The sequence below is a fragment of the Nematolebias whitei genome, chromosome 12 (genome assembly GCF_014905685.2).
Source record: "Nematolebias whitei isolate Nwh7 chromosome 12, NemWhi1, whole genome shotgun sequence".
NCBI classification, from domain to species: Eukaryota; Metazoa; Chordata; class Actinopteri; order Cyprinodontiformes; family Rivulidae; genus Nematolebias; species Nematolebias whitei.
The window spans coordinates 33,485,412-33,493,505 of record NC_056509.1 but is presented as its reverse complement, the minus strand read 5'-3'; positions in this window follow the sequence as shown (position 1 = coordinate 33,493,505).

Here is an 8,094-nt window from a genome sequence, read left to right as displayed (position 1 = left end):
GTCTCTGATGAGCTTTCTTGATCAGGCTGGTGGTGTTGTTGCTCCAGCTGAGGTTGTCATTCATGTGTACACCCAAGTACTTGTAGCTGGAGACCACTTCCACCACAGATCCTCATGTTCAGGGGTGTGTAGGTGTTTTTGTTCCTTCTGGTCCACAGTCATCTCCTTTGTCTTCTTCACATTGATGTGAAGGTTATTGTTTTTGCACCAGCTCTCCAGGTGTTCCACCTCTTGCCTGTAGCTGGACTCATCATTGTTTGTGATGCATCCCACCACCGCTGTATCATCTGCAAACTTTACAATGTGACAGCCTTGATGGGTAGCTGCACAATCATACGTGAGCAGAGTAAACAGGAGGGGGCTCAGCACACATCCATGAGGAGAGCCAGTGCTTTGACGGGCTGGGTTTGAGAGGAACAGGAAGGAGAGAAATGAACACAGAATGACAGATCCAGATGTAGGTGCAGGTGTACCTGAAAGACAAAAACCACATCAATAACAGAAAAAAAAAATACAAATTCAAAACAGGTTGAGCAGAGTAAGTAAAGACAGTAGCAGAGTGAAAAAATGTGGTCAGTTTGTCCTACAGCAGTCTAAGCCTATAGCAGTATAACTAAGGGACAGCGCAGGAAACCCAAACCAACCCTAACTATAGGATTATCAAAAAGGAGAGTCTTAAGTTCAGTCTTTAAACTGGACAATGTGTCAGCCTCACGGACAGAAACTGGAAGTTTGTTTCACAAGAGAGGAGCCTGATAACTGAAAGAACTTCCTCCCATTCTGCTTTTAGAAACTCTAGGACCTGCAAGTAAACCTGCAGTCTGAGAGCGAAGTGCTCCGTTAGGAAAATATGGAACAATAAGACCTGTAGTATAAGGTGGAGCTAGGCTGTTGAGAGTTTTGTAGGGCAGAAGTAGGATTTTGAATTCAATTCTGAAATAAACAAAATGTGATGTTATTTTAGACGACAGTGGTTTTGTTCTTTTCAAAAAAAGTTACATTTTCTGATCTTGTTTGCCTTTCTGTTGACATTTGGACCTTTTTCAGTCATTCTTTTTAATTCATTCAACCTTTATTTAGACAGGTAAATCCCATTGAGCCTTGAGGACTCATTTACAAGAGAGACCTGATTTCAACTAAAAATGATGACAACAATGCACAACAGCGACAACAATAAACAGTTATAAAAAGTCATACAGATTTTTTTTTTTAACAAATAGGGTGGCTAAAAAAAGAAACGTAACAAAAAACAGTTAGATTCTAAGGCGAATGTAGAAAACTAAAAACAGGAACATGTCTGCATTGGTCCCTGCCAGGAGTCCAACAGATTCTTAAAGCCACTTAGAGAGGTCAAGGTCGAGAGCTTCAGATCGTTTTGTAAGATATTCTGCTTCATAAACGGTGAATAACTGATCTTGGTGTTAAGCTACAACAGCGTAATGCATCATAATTTTTTATAATTTGTTTTGAAGTATTGGGATTGCATGGCCAAGCGCCTGAACTGGAGCTCTTTTGTACGTCCTGGTACATCTATGATGTCTTTAATGCGCGAGCAGACGTACGTGCAGAAGCACTCTGTTCTGCATACGCCCCCCCCCCCCCATTCCAATGTAACCTACATCTCTATCTAAATAAAGGCATGTTTGAGATTATCATGTTAATGCAAAGCCATTGTTTACTAAACCACTTTCCCCTGGCCTCGTATATCCTCCTCCTGCCTCCTCCCATCTCCATGTGGACCACCTGATTGTGCATTTGCAGCCCTCAAGTCCTTCATCCAGCCATTATCTCCTCTTATCTCTTTCTAAGTCCCTGTTGCCCCCTGACCACAGAACAGCCTCATATTGTTGCTCAGGAGGAGTTAAGACGCTCTCAGCTGTACTGAAACGCTCTCAGCAGATGTTTCACCATTTGAGCACTTTTGATCGCCTTCGCTTTCTTCCTTTGAGGGCTGGAGGGGAGGGAAAAGAGGAGAGCAGAGATGGATGGAGGGAAGGAGGTTTTTAGCATTAGAAGGCCAACAGCTGGTTGCTTCTCCCTCCATGGGTGCATTAACCTCTTTGGCGCTCTTGCAGCCATGCTACTACAAGAAGCCTCTCAGCATCTGGAGCTTAAGTAGGGCAAAAATGTCACTGCAGCCACGGCGAGGGGACAGCGAATCCTGAAAGCAGCCGGGAAGATGAGAGAGAGGGTCATGCCACCACAAATACAGCAGACATGGCAAGCTGGAAAAACCATTGTCTCAGGCTTTGCTTTGGAAGCAAACATAACTCTGGTTCAGTAGCTTCTTACACATTTAAAATTGATTCTTTGAATTCCAGTCTACAATTTTTACACATTGATAAAAGTTTCAGAAGTTGAGTTTTTTGCTGTCTGACATGTTCACATGAAGAAGATATCCATTTTACAGTTTCTTATGATGCACAGCTTGCTTAATGAACATTTTAAGCCGGTAAATAATTCATCCAACAGACTTATCCCTGGATGAAGAAATTATAATTTTTAAAAATCCGTTTTTTTATTTATCATTTTTTTAATTTGACCAATAGGCTTCTTTCAATAGAACTGCTACAAACAAGTAAAAGGTGACACCGATGCTAGGATAAAATTTGAATATGTTTTGGTGACATTTGATCAAAATGCCCCATCTAAAATATTTGGAATTCTTTCTTATTAATCAATGGCAATTAATTTAATTTATCATGCAAAGAGTTTGCGCATCTGTGCACTAAAACCCAGGCGTTTAACATGGAAAATGAGTACCGTGATTTTTGCTGTATAAGTTGCAGTTTTTTGCATAAATTAGCATGCCTGTGACTTATACAGCGAAGTGACATATATGACCCCCCCCCCCCCCCATATTTATAACCCAATATTTGGCTGAGATCGGACCATTTCATTCATTCTGACATGGAAAATATTGAACACTATCATTTTCAGTCACTAGAGGGCCCTCGACCTATATGGCAAGCCAAGTCCTCATTAATAGGTAAAAGTGGCTATTAAGGAGACACTTGGCTTGCCATACCAAGCCTCCTTCGTCTCCTTCCGGAACTCCTGGCACAAATGTCAAATCAGCTGCACTTCGGCGCGTCGCCCAGGTAAAATGCTGCTGATTTTAACATTAAAGTGCATTTATTAAGGAAAAGTTAATCCGAGACACATCTTTACTATAATTTCAAGCAAAAAACAATTGCTTTTAGGTGGTTATCTTATTAAATTTTGAAGAACTGCACGGTGAGTCGTCCCTCTGCTTGCTCCCGCGGCCGCAAATCGGCTTTTGAAATGCAGCTGATTTGAACATTAAAGTGCATTTATTAAGGAAAAAGTTCAACTGAGACACACCTTTGCTACTGTATAATTTTGTGCAAACAAATAATTGTTTTAAAGTGTTAATCTTGTTAAATTCTTGTTAAAGTGCTCCCTTGCATGCTCCCGCAACTGCCATTTGGCAGCCTATCGATTTTTGGTACAACACCGACCCACATTTCCGGGTTGTCAGCAATGACGTATAATAGATATGACTTAAAAAGCGAAGCAACTTATTTATGTTTTTTCCCCACTATTAGACATATTTGGACTGATGCGACGTCTACGGTGGAAATACGGTAAATGAACAACTGACTGGCATAGGGTTTGTTGCACAGCTGAATCCAAAGTCAAGGATCAAAAGAATCAAAATGTCCCAACTTGAGACGTTACAGCTTGGATCAAAAAGTAAAAATAAAAATGAACATGTGTCAGAAAGTAACCTAAAAAAACAACAACTGTGGCTATGGGGAAAACATGCTATGTAAATCCAAACTAAAAGACAAGACTAGGTGTTTAAAACTTGAAACAAATCATTATTTTTTGTGAAACTTTTGTTTTCTTTCAGCTCGTAGCACCACAGTTGTGCAGACAGACACTAGAATTAAAAGGCACAAAATAGTATAAAACATTGATTTAGTGTCCAATTTTGTTTTCAGCCACACAAGCATCAATTTTTATCCCCAAAACACAAAATAAATCCAACAAACCAAGCCTACTTTACCCTGAACTTTGATTAAAAAATGCATATTTGGTCCTATTTGATGCTATTGTTGCAGTATTACTAATTTGCTGTAATTATTTTCCATCACAAACTGTACACGGGCCTGAATCCATGTGTAATGATGTTCTAACGTGTTCACAAGACTTAAGTCATGACAGAACACGACATGTCCACAGTCTAAAACACCAGTTTGGTCCACAAGTTTCCTTAAATGGACAGTTTTAAAACTAATTTTAAAGACTGTATAAAGTTTTTTACTGTATTAAAAACTTAATTTGATTGAATTAAAGTTGGAATTCATTTTACCGGAGTTGTCTTAAACATGTTAATCTTTCCTCACAGTGCCCTGAGGTGACTATTTTCTTTGCAACGTTGCCAAATTAAACTGTACAAACATGAAATGCTGTGTCCCCACAAGTCAAACCTCCACATACCTGTAATAACACATCTAATTAAATAAATAATAAATAAATAACATCTAATTAACCAGTTTGTGTTGGTCACTTCCTGTGTCACAGTTTATTACTATTCCTTTATTGTGGTCCAATATTGCTGGTACATGTCCCATGTAAAAAAAAAAATCAAACAGAAATCAATCTGAAGCATTAATTGGAAACTGTGTGAGATGAACATGCACACACACAAATACACACACACACGCACGGCAGCCACCATTCAGCAGCCGCCACTTTGATGATACGAAGCGCACCTTTTCTTGAGTAAACAGGCCGATTGTCTGCGCTTCTCTCAACCCTTCAGCAGCTGCTTCTCCTTAAGCCACTGCCATGGCCATCATCATCACCATCATCATCATCTTTATACTCAGCTGGCTTAAACACAAGACAACAAAGGTGGCGGCACAATGGGTCTCAGTGGCTTTGAGGAACATATCAAGGCTTAGTGAGAGAAAAGACAGAGGGTTAGCTGTCTATATGTCAATAGGTAGCCTTTGCCTTGCACAGGGCTTGGCCCCTTTCTTCATCTTTGCTCAGTATTGGGTGTTGTGTGCTGAAGGGAAAGGTGTGTGAGCGTGACAATAGGAGCAGGTGCTCCAGAGTTTGCCTTCGTGCAGTTTGTTAGCTCAGAGATGAGACACACAAACGAACAATGCTCAAGGAGAAGCAATTTTCTCGATGACACTTGCACGGTCGCCTGTCGTCTGTGTCATGGTGAAGTCTTCCTTTTGAAATGAACGCGTATCACGTTGCTCATGTCTGGAAGGGACGGCACTCACAAAGCCCTGCCCGTTGATGACGAGCGTTTACTCACTGAACACAAACGGAGGGCACGGTGCGCTCATTAAAAACTGATTTAATTTACAGTTTGGAAAAGAGAACTCTCTGGACTGAACATGATTAAATGGTTGGTGCTTGAGAAGGACCGTGACTGAGGAAAATTAGGGACATTCAAAAGTCTGTGCAAAAGTTTTCACGCATGCTTCCTTCCTTTATGTTTTGCTACCAATCATTTTTGAATAATCTTTATTCATTTGTTTGTTTAGCAGCTATGTAAGCGCCCAGCTCTGTCAAAGGAAAATTTTATTCAGTGGCAGGAAGCCCGTCAAAATAAAATATAAAAATAAAATAAATGATTAAAATTATAATAAAAATATACAAATTAGCCGCTCTTGAAAAGATGGCCGTCGAGGGTTGGATTGGTTTGTTGGGCACCATGCCAACTCTTCATATTTTAAAATTTTCTTTATTGCTGCTACTGTATTTTGATTGATAAATTGTATATATTTTAATGCGTAGAAATGCTCAACCAGGGACTGGAGTTGCGAATTAGCTATAACTATATACTGTTTGTGCAACGCATCAGTCACAGACTTGTTCTGTTCTATGTTTGTGTGCATTGTCCCTGTCAAACAAACTAATAATAATAATAATAATAATAATTGTGCATAAGCCGTGTAGTCTAAAGTATGAGAAAAAAGTAGCGACTTATACGCTGGCAATTACGGTACTTAACTCTGTGCAATTTAGAAAAAAAATAAAGCGAGTAGGCTTAATTGACCACATTAACAGACAACTTATCATTATCAATCAATTTTAACCTGAATCTAGAGACACTTTGTTAGTAAAAGCCTACCACTAATATTATTTTTTCATGTTTTCAGTTGAATCTATGAACGTAAACTGCAGTGTTAACAGTTTGACATTACAATAACTTAGCACCAAAAAGCTGATTCCCAAAGAGCTAGTACATAAAAATGAGATATACAGGTAAAGACGGTGATCAGTTGAAGGAAAAAGTATCTCTTGCCTTGCTGGTTGAATTTTATCCTGGTTTGGCTTTCAGGTAAAGCTTCATATTCCTCAGGTCTACACTCCTCATTTTTAAACCAATCACTGAACAATGTGTTGTAAAATGATACAAGAACAGGACGTAAAGTTAGTTAAAAGCAGCTGATGTCCCCCCCCCCCCCCCCCAAAAAAAAAAAAACCTTTGAAAGACCTTCACAAAGCCTAAAAATATTGATTAAGACCACTTTAAAAGATTACATTATGTTGGGCTCCTTAAGAGCAAAGAATGAAGATATTAAAACTCTTGCACAATATAAGCAATTAGAGAAAAAATGAAATGATGCACTGAGCGACGTGCATGAGCTGTTCTTTATTTCTCTAATTACGTATAATTTGATTGCTGTCGTGGGCTTGTCGTTCTTTTTTCCTCCATTGATTTACCTCTCCTTCTTGAAATGCAAGAAGCATTGAGTCATTTTCTGGCAAGCCAAAGGAGATGAGGGCTCAAAAGTGCAGAAGCAGACACTTTTAAGGCCAAGGCTCATGCAGAAGCACAGCGAGAAATTAATTAAAACGAGATGGGATTGAGAGAGGGCACGAGGTATGAGAGAGAGATGGGATGCATGTGGAGGCATGATGAAGAAAACGTATTTGTACAAATACATTGTCATGTGTGTGTGCTGGCAAGTGTCTGAACACCCGCTGTCCTCCGCTGTTCACAGACACATGAGGGAAAAGTGCGATCCTGACACAAATCCTTCGTAAGGGTCCTTTTCCGCCCTCCCTCCCTTACCCCTTTCCTCTTTGCCATCAGTAAATCCGGGTTTCACTACAACTTAAGCACTTAGCCGTAATCCCCATGAAGAGGCGATAGCCCCGCACAAGTCACTTTTCCACCATTAAAGGCATACAATAGGGGCGTGTTAGAGACTCACTTAAATGGATTGAGCACAAAGCCGGTGCTTGATAAGTTTTTAGCTGGGAAGAATCTGCCGTTTACATCCCTCCTTTTGTGCATTCTCTTAGATGTACTTGTCTCAACAGTCTAAGCCGATTTAACCCCCACTTCTTTTCTCTTTTTTTTTGCGTTTGTTTTAATTCCTACAAAACAGGCTTTAGAATATGTCCCATTTCTTTCTCGCTAACACTCCTTTTTTGTTCAAACAAATGCCCCAGTGAACAATGAAGGATATCTCCATCCACTTCCTACAAGCTAAACACAGGGGAGGGGGTGGCCTCTTCTTGATGTTTCCAAAGCTCTCCCTTCATATTAAGCCACTGTTTCTAATCTTCTAACATGGAGAAACAGTCAGACTGAGGGGAAGCATTCTGATATGATGCTCTCTCGCTCTCTCCCTCTCTTGAATGAGGAGGAAGTGGACACCGGACTCGACAGAAAACACTAATTCCCATCAACCACTGGGAGCAAGAAGGAACACTGTTTATCAATGCAAGAACACTGAAACACAAGCGGCCAAGAAAGGAGGCCAGGGACAAAGCAGGCATTGTCACAGATCATTGTTTACACCCTGGATGTAGAGGAGGGTTTCTGAGAGACAATCCATTCTTGTATGTTATGTGGGAAATCAATTAAGGATGGAGAGTTAGGAAAACAAGGGTGAAACATCTCAGAGGGAAACTTACAGTTTCAAGTCAGTGGAATGAGGGAATATGGCTCTTTCAAGGACATGGAAGTAGTTTGTAAGAAACATAGAGGTCATTTGTATAAATAGTACAGTAGACCCTCGATTATCGCTGGGGTTACATTCCACACACCACCGCGATAGGTGAAAACCCACAAAGTAGGAACACTGT